At 45.6% G+C, this 10,297-nt stretch overlaps 1 long non-coding RNA gene and 1 pseudogene across 1 annotated transcript; one reads left to right on the top strand and one right to left on the bottom strand.

Annotated features, from left to right (window-relative positions):
* Positions 1-584: 584 nt before the first annotated feature.
* LOC147341050 (uncharacterized) lies at positions 585-8,270 on the bottom strand. The gene is made up of 2 exons (XR_015159801.1): positions 8,140-8,270; positions 585-1,077 (listed from the first exon to the last, which is right to left on the bottom strand). It is a non-coding gene; the product is annotated as an uncharacterized LOC147341050 (long non-coding RNA).
* Positions 4,459-5,064, top strand: LOC147341051 (large ribosomal subunit protein eL21 pseudogene; annotated as a pseudogene).
* Positions 8,271-10,297: the final 2,027 nt, after the last annotated feature.

Here is a 10,297-nt window from a genome sequence, read left to right as displayed (position 1 = left end):
CAGTTTGGCAGGTTTCTTATAAAAGTAAACATGCAACTACTGTATGACCTAGCAATTGTAGTCCTGGGCATTTATGCTAGAGAATATAGATTTACTTTCACACAAAAATCTGTACATGAATGTTTATAGCAGTATGTAGCTCCTTTATAATAGCCCAGAATTGTGAAGAACTCCAATGTCTTTCAATAATGGATGATTAAAGAACTGTGGTCCATCTACACTATGGAGCCCTCAGAAATACAAAGGAAGGAACTAGTGATACGCTCAATAATTTGGAAGAATCTCCAGAGGATTGTGCTCAGTGTTGAAAAGCAATCCCAGGACTTCCCTGGCAGGCCATTGGTTAAGATTCCAGGTGTCTACTGCAGTGAGCACGGGTCCCTAGTTAAGGAAATAAGATTCTATGTGCTGCACAGCTAAAAACAAAACCAAACAGATCTTGATTACCAAGGAATATGGAAGGGCTGGAGGCAGAGGAAATGGGGTGTGATTATAAAAGGGACAGAAGGGAATCTTGAGGTGATGGAAAGGTAGTGTTGTAGCCATGCATTCCGGGAAACAAACTCACTCAGAAGGCCAGTGCAGATAGTGGAGTGCAGTTTATTACAGAGTCTCCTCTTAGCCAAGGACCCCGACCAGTTTTTGTGAAAACCTTATATACCCTAAGTGTATGTGCCCAAACCCACCTCCCCAAATTCCCTGAAACTAGTCTGAACAAAGGAAAAGAAAGATACAATGAAAGTTAACCCATGATTCATACGCCTTAAGCTTAGGTAGTTAACAGTGGACAATTATCAATAGGCCTGTGATCATACCCCAATAAGCATAATAGAATGTATGATTCTATTTGGTTACACAGATAATTAGGATATTCTTTTAGGCAACAGAGAGTCTAGGTACGAGCCCTGGGGCTCTTTCTTCCAGGGACCTGGTTTTCCAGTTGGTATGTTGTTTCCACAGATACTGGGCATATAGCTCAAAGTCCACAGTCCAGCCCAAGATGGAGTCCTGCTTTCAAGATGGAGCCTGTTCTGTCTGTTTCCTCCTTCAGTATCTTGGCTGGATCAGTGTCACTACCTATTTGTGAAATCACAATATAAAAAACAGAAAAAAGATTTAAATTGGCAGTTTACTAAAGAAAACATATGAGTGGATAATAAACATGTGAAAAACAATGCATCCTATTTATCCCTCAGGCAACAGAATTTTTATTTCTTTGGCTGCACCGGGTCTTAGTTGTGGCATGTAGAGTCTTTAGCTGCAGCATGTGGGATATAGTTCCCCAACCGGGGACTGAACCCAGATCCCTTGCATTGGGAGTGTGGAGTCTTGGCAACTGGACCACCAGGGAAGTCCCAGGAAACACCACTGAAAACCAGAATGAGATATCACTTTACACTCACTGGAATGGCCAGGATAAAAACAATTGTTGGAGAGGCTGTGGAGAGATCGGAGCTCTCATCTATTGTTGGTGGCTCTGATGGTTAACTTTCTGTGCCCAGCAGAGCACAAAGTCAAGGGATTAGGAAGCTTCCAGCCCCTGATGCCCACACCCGCGAATCCTGGCTGCAAGAGAAACAGCTCCATACACCGAATGCTGAGTCAAAATGTACACAGCTTTGTATACACAGCCTTCTGGAGACCCTGGCCCTGCCTCAGAGGTGTCGCCACCCAGCTGGAATGACAACTGAGTCTGAAAGAGGGCCTGCCACCCTCCTACCCACCAAGCCAGCTGTTTCACGCTAGAGGGTGACACCAGTCAATTCCATGGCAGAGGAGGCCACACTGACTGTCCATTCCAGTAAGGACAAAACGCTACCCCTTGCATCATGGAATGAATACCATATGCAATAATATTTAAAGGGCTTTAATTTGGTAAATTATCTTGCTTCTGGTTTATCTTGTTGAATTTAGGTCAGATTGCCAATTTACTTGCTGGGCACAATGTATATATCGACTATTTCAACGTTTTATGTTAATAAAGCTCATGGTAGAGAGCAACGATATATTGTCAAGAGTGGAGGAAGGGTTTTTAAAGGAATTGTCACACAATCAAGATATTCATTTTGCTCTTTGATCTAAAAGGAAGCAAGTGATGCTGTATTTTTGAAATTCCTCTTTGATCTTTCATCAGGAGTCAGTTTCAGCAAATATCTTGGAAAGTTGTAGTCCTATGTAAAGAATCTTTTAGAGAGATGCAAATCAAAACTGGGACAACATATCTTCTCACATAGGTCAGAATGGCCTTCATCAACAAATCTACAAATAGGGAATTCCCTGGTGGTCCTGCGGTTAGGACTCCACTCTTTCCTCCAGAGACAATATATACTTGCATCTGGTGGACAGCTGGTACATGAGAAATCCCGGATTTCCTGAATCCAGTTTCTGGGGATTGAAATAGCTCAGATCTTGAGTATAGTCCCTTAGGGGACAGGACTGCAGTCTTGTCAAGGGCTATTCTAGTTCCACCTTACACTCACTCTTAGACCTTTGGTGGGCCCTGAACTCCAGGTTTGGACCCTCTGCCCTGTAAGTCTGTCCACAGCTCTGCTCAGCTTCTCTGACCCCGTGGGACCCAAGCAGGTGGCCTTAGAGGATAAACATCCTTAAATGCTGAGCTCATGTCTCTCTCACTTTGCTCCCTCTTCCATACCTTGGCCTCATGAGTCTTCACTACCTGTTATCACTTGCACGTTTTCCAGCAAATGTTTTCATGCGTTGTTGAGCTTGCCTAGTTGTTCTCAGTGAAAGCTGGGGTTCAGATGGCTTACTCTGTCCTTGCTGGCCACAGAAGTCACTCAGCCTCATGCTTTGAGGCTCTCTTTATGACACTGGGTCTACATGTAAATCTTTTGTTTGGTTGGTTGTTTTTTTTTTTTTTTTTTTGCTTGTGCCCTATAGCCTGTGGGATCTTAGTTCTCCCACCAGGGACTGAACCCAGCAAAAGCACAGAGTCCCAACCCCTGGGCCCACAGTGCTCCCTAGTGTCCTACCTGCTTCTCCCTGTCACTGAAAATAAAGCTACAGCAAACTTTGTCTCACATGACAGCATATACCTTGGATCTTAGGTGACACAGTATTATAGGGTCTTAGGCCAGGTGTGTACATACTTAATTGAACTAGATACTGACAAATTCTTCTCCACAATGACCGTGCCAGTCCGTATTTCCAGCAGCAGTACACAAAGGCTCCTGTAGCCCTACATCTCTGCCAGCATTTATTTCATATTATCTGTGCTTGTGTGTGTTTGCCAGTCTAATGGGTAGAAATGGTATCTCACTGTTGTTTTCATGTGATATACATTTCTCTGATAATCGCTGGGCTTGAGCATCTTCTTTTGATGCTTCTCGGCATTGGGGGTTTAATTTAGGGTATAATACAGAGAATTGATTAGCCAGGCAGCAGGAGGCAATGGCCACAGGGAGCCTGTGCCACCTTCAAGGCTGGAAGAACTCAAGAAAGAGCTTGGATACAGGCCTCAAAGCTCAGGGAAGGAGCCCTGCAGAGTTGGAAATCAGAGCCCAGGGAGAGGGTGCCGCCAAGCTATTGCCAAGTGGCTGTTGCCAAGGCTTGGGGGAAGGGTCAGGTCAACCAGAGGAACCAAAGGCAGACAGGACTCCAACCTTCCAGTCTTCCTCTAGGGCGCCTACTGGTGGAAGCCAACAGACAGACAGTCAGAAGAGGAGGAAGTATTGAAAGCCCAGTGTGGCCGAGCTCTGGGTTTGTATGCCTTTCAGCTTCTCAGTCTCAGTCCGAACCCTTCTACATGTATTTGAACTTCCATCAGCAATGGTGATGACTGTATGTTTCTGCCGGACCAAATGCCAGCATCCTCCCTAAAAATATGCTCCACCCTCTCCCCAAGGAGGAGAGAGGCCAAACCCCAAGTGCCTTTTTTTTTTTTTTAATCTGAGTTCCCTGACCAGTGATTGAACCTGGGCTCCAGCAGTGAGAGTGCCAAACTCTAACCACTGGACTGCCAGGGAATTCCCCCCAAAGCCTTTTTAATCATCTCTGATGACAGCCATGGTGCTGATAATGTTAATTTCTCCTCTAAATGTCATAGTTCCACTTGAATAGTCTGTGATCCAGAGACTAAATTGTAAAGTTATGCATCAAAAGGATTGCTATATAAAGTAATAAGAGGGAGGGAGAGGAAGCAGAAAATTTAATTCTATTTCAGTATGGGCAAAGGACCCGAATAGACATTTTTCCAAAGACATCCAGATAGCCAACAGGTTCATGGAAAGATGCACACCACTAATCATCAGAGAAATGCAAATCAAAGCCACCATGAAAGATCACCTCACACCTGTCATAAAGGCCATCACCAAAGAGACAAGAGATAACAAGTGTTAGCGCAGATGTGGAGAAAAGGGAAGACTTCTGTACTGCTGGTGGGAATGTAAATTGGTGCAACTACTTTGGAAAACAGTATGGAAGTTCCTCCAGAAATTAAAAATAGAGTTGCCAGGCCAGCGCGTAGCTCCTGCCGCCTCTCGTCTCTCTCCCGGCCCCTCAGGCTGATTCGCCAAGATGACCAACACAAAGGGAAAGAGGCGGGGCACCCACTACATGTTCTCCAGGCCTTTCAGAAAACATGGAGTTGTTCCTTTGGCCACATACATGTGAATCTACAGGAAGGGTGATATTGTAGATATCAAGGGAATGGGTACTGTTCAAAAAGGAATGCCCCACAAATGTTACCATGGCAAAACTGGAAAAGTCTACAATGTCACCCAGCATGCTGTTGGCATCATTGTAAACAAACAAGTTAAGGGCAAGATTCTTGCTAAGAGAATTAATGTGCGTATCGAGCATATTAAGCACTCTAAGAGCCGAGATAGCTTCTTGAAACGTGTGAAGGAAAATGATCAGAAAAAGAAGGAAGCCAAAGAGAAAGGGACTTGGGTTCAGCTGAAGCGCCAGCCTGCTCCACCCAGAGAAGCACACTTTGTGAGGACCAATGGAAAGGAACCCGAACTGTTGGAGCCCATTCCCTATGAATTCATGGCCTGATGGGTGTAAAAATAAAGACCTGGACTGTGCAAATGAAAAAAAAAATAGAGTTGCCAGAACTTCCCTTGTGGTCCAGTGATTAAGGCTCTAAGCTTGGTTGGGGAACTAGGATCCTGAATGCCCCAGTGATAGCAACAACACTAGGTGCTCAGTCATGTCCAACTCTTTGCGACCCCATGGACTATAACCCTCAGTCTCCTCTGTCCTTGGAATTCTCCAGGCAAGAATACTGGAGTGGGTTGCCATTCACTTCTCCAGGGAATCTTTTCAACCTAGGATCGAACCTGGGTATCCTGCATTGCAGGCAGATTCTCTACCATCTGAGCAATCAGGAAAGCCCCATGATGTGGCCAAAAGTTAAAAAAAATAATTAAAAAAAGATAGAATTGCCATAGGATCCAGCAATTCCATTTCTGGGTATACATTGGAAGGAAATCAAATCACTATCTTGATGAGTTTTCTGCACATCCATGTCACAGCAGCATTACTCACAATAACCAAGACATGGAAACAAGCTGAGTGTCCTTCGGTGGATGAATGGATAAAAAAGATATAGTATATAATATATATATAATGGAATATTACTCAGCTATGAAAAATAACGAAATCTTGCCACTTGGGACAATGTGGGTATACCTTGAGGGCACTATGCTCAATGAAATAAATCAGACAGAGAAAGACAAATACTGTGTAATTTCATTTCTGTGTAGACTCAAAAAAAGCTGAAGAGATAGAATGGGAAGGATGGTGTTTTTCAGGGGCTGAGGTAAAAGAAGACCTGGTGATCAAGGGCACAGACTTCTGGTTAGAAGATGAATAAGTTCTCAGATCTAAGGTAAAGCACGGTGACTAGAGTTAATACTACCGTAGTGTACACTTGAAAGTTGCTATGAGTAGATTTTAAACGTTCTCACCACCACAACAACAAAATGAAAATTCTGTGAGGTGGAGAATGTGTTCGTTAACTTTATTGTGGTCAACATTTTGCAACACATACATGTACCAAATCATGCTGTACACCTTCAACTTACACAATGATCTCTCAATAAAGTTGGGGGGAAAATTGTGAAAAATTAGCTGTGCCACTCCAAGCTCTGCCTACTTGGAGAATTTTCCTTTGCTGCCTCTCCAGAGGAGAATGGTTATCGGAAAAAAGAGGGCCTGGCCTTTCTATAAAACCCTAGAGTTCTGCACAGTGATCCCCTATCAGTGCTGGGCAGAGACTCCACACAGCCTCACCAATTCCCACAGACATTTTGAGCATTATTGGATCTGCTGGGTCATAGGCCCAGTTGGAAGTGAGAGAGCAGCCTGGATTCACTGCAGAGTTATCTCCTGCCCAGATCCCCACACAAAACAGGCAGCCTCACGAGTTACACAGTTGATGGGCCAACGTGGCACACTTGCCTGTGATATATATTCCACGATCCCAAAGAGTACAATCAGACATTTTTAGAGGTGGCTGATATAGGTGCAGCTGTCTTTCACCTTGAAGAGGGTAACTTTACATTCTGTACAGCACTGAGCTTCCAGAAATTTCAGTGAGGTTTTACATCCCTAGATTTTAATGGAGTAAATCTCCCACTTTCTAGTCTGTGTATGTCTTACAAAGCATCTCTAGTACTCTCTGCTTCTTGCTCATCAGATTAAATCAGGATGATGTCATCAGTGCAGTGGACCAGTAGATTTTGTGAGAAATGTGAGATAGTCCTGAGTCTCTGAGCAGTACATTATGTCAGAGAGGAGGAGAGGTGACTTGACCCTTAAGTGTGCTATTGGCCCTGCCAGAAACAAAATGCTTCTGATGGACTTCATGTATTAGAAAAGAAAAGAAAAAAAGTGAAGTTGTTCTGCTGCTGCTGCTGCTGCTAAGTCGCTTCAGTCATGTCCAACTCTGTGCGACCCCATAAACGGCAGCCCACCAGGCTTCCCCATCCCAGGGATTCTCCAGGCAAGAACACCGGAGTGGGTTGCCATTTCCTTCTCCAATGCATGAAAGTGAAAAGTGAAAGTGAAGTCGCTCAGTCGTGTCCAACTCTAGCGACCCCATGGACTACAGCCTACCAGGCTCTTCTGTCCATAGGGTTTTCCAGGCAAAAGTACTGGAGTGGGGTGCCATTGCCTTCTCCGAAGTTGTTCAGTCATGTCCAACTCTTTGTGACCCCACGGACTGTAGCCCACCAGGCTCCTCCATCCATGGAATTTTCTAGGCAAGAGTACTGGAGTGGGTTGCCATTTCCTTCTCCAGGGGATCTTCCTGACCAAGGGACCAAACCTGGGTCTCCCGCATTGCGGGGCTGATGCTTTACTGTCTGAGCCACCAGGGAATCCCTTTGCATATTGGTATGGAGTAAAATAGTCAATAGGCCAATAGCTGCATAGCAGGGACCAGGGGTTGTGTGATTACTGCTTTGGGAAAGAAACTCTATCTGAAACAGCAGCTATCATTGGAGTCACTGCCTGATGAAGTTGAAATCAGTCTGTAGTCTTTCTCCAAGATCCATCCACCTTCTGCACAGACTCAAATAGATAAATGGGGATGTGAGCCATGTCATCCCAACCGTAACTTTCAAATCAAGGCAGAAATACCTGCAATTCCCACTAGCAATTACATCTTTGTGTTCCTGCCCCTGCAGCAGCCAAGGTTGTGCTGGCATCTTGATCTCATCGAACTTAGGCCACAGTGGAGTCCAAGTTGAAGTCATCCAACCAAGTAGTCAGTTAGAGTCCCTGCCAGCTACATGGGTTAACATGAATATAGACTCTCCAATAAATGCACCCAGCTCAATAAATTGTATCTAATCCAACATTACATTCCACCCTTTTGGTATAACATCCTTAAAATCCACTCTCACACAAATGCTCCCAGATGTCTGTCAGTAATAACTAGCAAAAATCTTACTATTCTTTTCGGGTTAAAGATGTTTCCCCTTGGGTCTTCCCTGTGCCCACACCCCCAGAGAATGCTGAGACTGGGCCCTCCTCACAGGTCTAATGGCCAACGGGTCTCGTGCAGAATGGGTATCCCCTTGCAAAGCATTGGAGGGCTTCCACAACAGCCCTAAAAGTTCTCTTAAATAAAATAAAAAAAGAAAGAAAGAAAAAAAAAAGTTCTCTTACTTTTTGTAGCCATGGAGCTGAAACGTGCTGCAAGTCAAGCACAGAGTTTGATCGTGCAAGTTGAAGAATCACAGTGTTGACTTAAATCCCAGCCTCTTTGGGTTTTTCATGTGAGAGGTGGAGCCGTGAGTGGTGAGGAGCAAATGATACCTTCAAGCCACAAGATGAGATTCCTGATGCCACCCTTGTTACCAGTTTCTCCATCGGTCTAGTTTCAACCAATCAGGAAGCAGAAGCGAAGGCAGGTCCTTCCCCGGGTTCCTGAGAGGGAATAATAATAATAAATGAAAAGTCACTTGGTCGCATCCGACTCTTTGCAACTCCGTGGACTATACAGTCTAGGGAATTCTCCAGGCCAGAATACTGGAATGGGCAGCCTTTCTCTTCTCCAGGGGATCTTCCCAACCTAGGGATCGAACCCAGGTCTCCCGCATTGTAGGCGGATTCTTTACCAGTTGAGCTACAGAGGGAATAGGGCCTTGCCAACTCCTCAATCCTGCACATCCAGCCTCCATAGCTGGGAGACAACACATTTCTACTGTTGAAGCCCCTCAGCTTGTAGTCCTTGGTCACAGCCGCCCCCACAAACTCATACAGCCCCTAAGGCTGGAACAAAAAGCAGGATTGCAACTCCTCAAACTTAGCCACATTGATGGGGGTCCTGAGAGGACCAGTGTCCAGGTAGGGGCAGAGCCTAGCCAATGCTGGGGTCTTCAGGCTCAGAAAAGAGCCCCAGGGGGGCCCCAAAAAGAGGGGCATTTGTCACCTGGCATGGGTGCCTTGGTTTGAGGATGCAACAAAGCACAGCCCCTCTTGTCTTCAAGGCCAGAGGAGGGGTGAAGGAGGACTTGTGAGGGTGATGCTTCCATGAAAGCACACCCTTTCTTCCTCCTTGGGCCTCGCAGTCTCCCTCTAACAGCCTCTGAGAGCAGAGCTTGGGATGGGGCCAGCTAGCCAAGCAGGAATGGGATTTGCAGTCTCCGCTCTAGAGTCAAGATGCAGAGGAGAGCAAAGTCAGTTGGCACTCAAGAGACAAGAGCTTAATACCTGGCCTAGTCACGCTCATCCTGGGGCATGCACCTCCAAGAAAGGACTGCATAGATCCACTTTACCCGGAACAGCCAGAGCTTGGAAACAACCCTTTGTCCACCAATAGGCACATGGATGTGTAAACTGTGGGAAGTCCACACCATTCCCCAGCAGGGCATGGGAGGGAAGATGCCATAAGCGGGGCTGTGTCTGGAACAAGTAGTGGGTAGGGGCATATAGGGCTTTCTGTGTTGCCAGTGTTGCGAGTGGTGGATTCAAAAGTGCCAACTTCAGGTGCGCACTTTATGTCGTGCATGCTAAGTCCCAGTGACAACATTTTGGGGGGATGTTAGGGCAGTGAAATTACTCTGTATGATACCGTACATTTGTCCAAATTCACAGAACATCCAACACCAAGAGTGAATGCTAATGGCAGCTGTGGACTTCAGTTAATGATAACAAATCACTATTGGGTCATCAGTTGTAAGAGATGGAAGAGGGGAATAAAGAGGGAAACTGGTGAGGAACTGAAATCTACGCTGAAATTCTCTACTCACCACTCAATGTTTCTGTAAACCTAAAAGTGTTCTAGAAAACAAAGTCTGTAAGTTTTTTTTTAACCATCCAGAAAGGCAGCCCAGGGTTGACATGGCAGCTGCATCTCATCAGGACCCTGGGCTTTTTCTATGTTGCTGCTCTGTCATCGTCAACAGCCAACTTCCACTCTCCCAGGCTGGCCAGGAGATGGAGCCAGGCAGGGAAAGACACACTGTGCTTCTTTCAGGGCACAGCCCCGTGCTTCCATCCCAGTGGCCCCACCTAGGTGCAAAGGAGTCTGGGAAATGCATCTTCAGCTCAGTGAAGACATTCTATTGTTATGTAAGAACAAGAAGACACGTCTTGGGGCCAAGAAGCAGATGCTGTTTTAGGTGGAGATTTAAGAGGGGATGATTAGGGTAGACAAGTCTTGAGGGGTGATCCATCAATAGGAGCAGAATAGCAGGGCAAGAGCTGCAGAGGTGTGTGGTGTTACTCACTGGTGTTTTTATGGATGAAAGGTGGTTACTGCATGTTTGCCCCCAGAACTAGTCAACAGGAGCCAAAAATGAGAGATGCAGAGAAGACAAGG

Source organism: Bos grunniens, chromosome X (assembly GCF_055505025.1).
Source record: "Bos grunniens cultivar Pamir isolate PY7600 chromosome X, Bosgru_T2T1.0, whole genome shotgun sequence".
NCBI lineage: Eukaryota > Metazoa > Chordata > Mammalia > Artiodactyla > Bovidae > Bos > Bos grunniens.
Note: the sequence above shows the minus strand (reverse complement) of the source record. Positions and strands in the feature narration are given on the sequence as shown.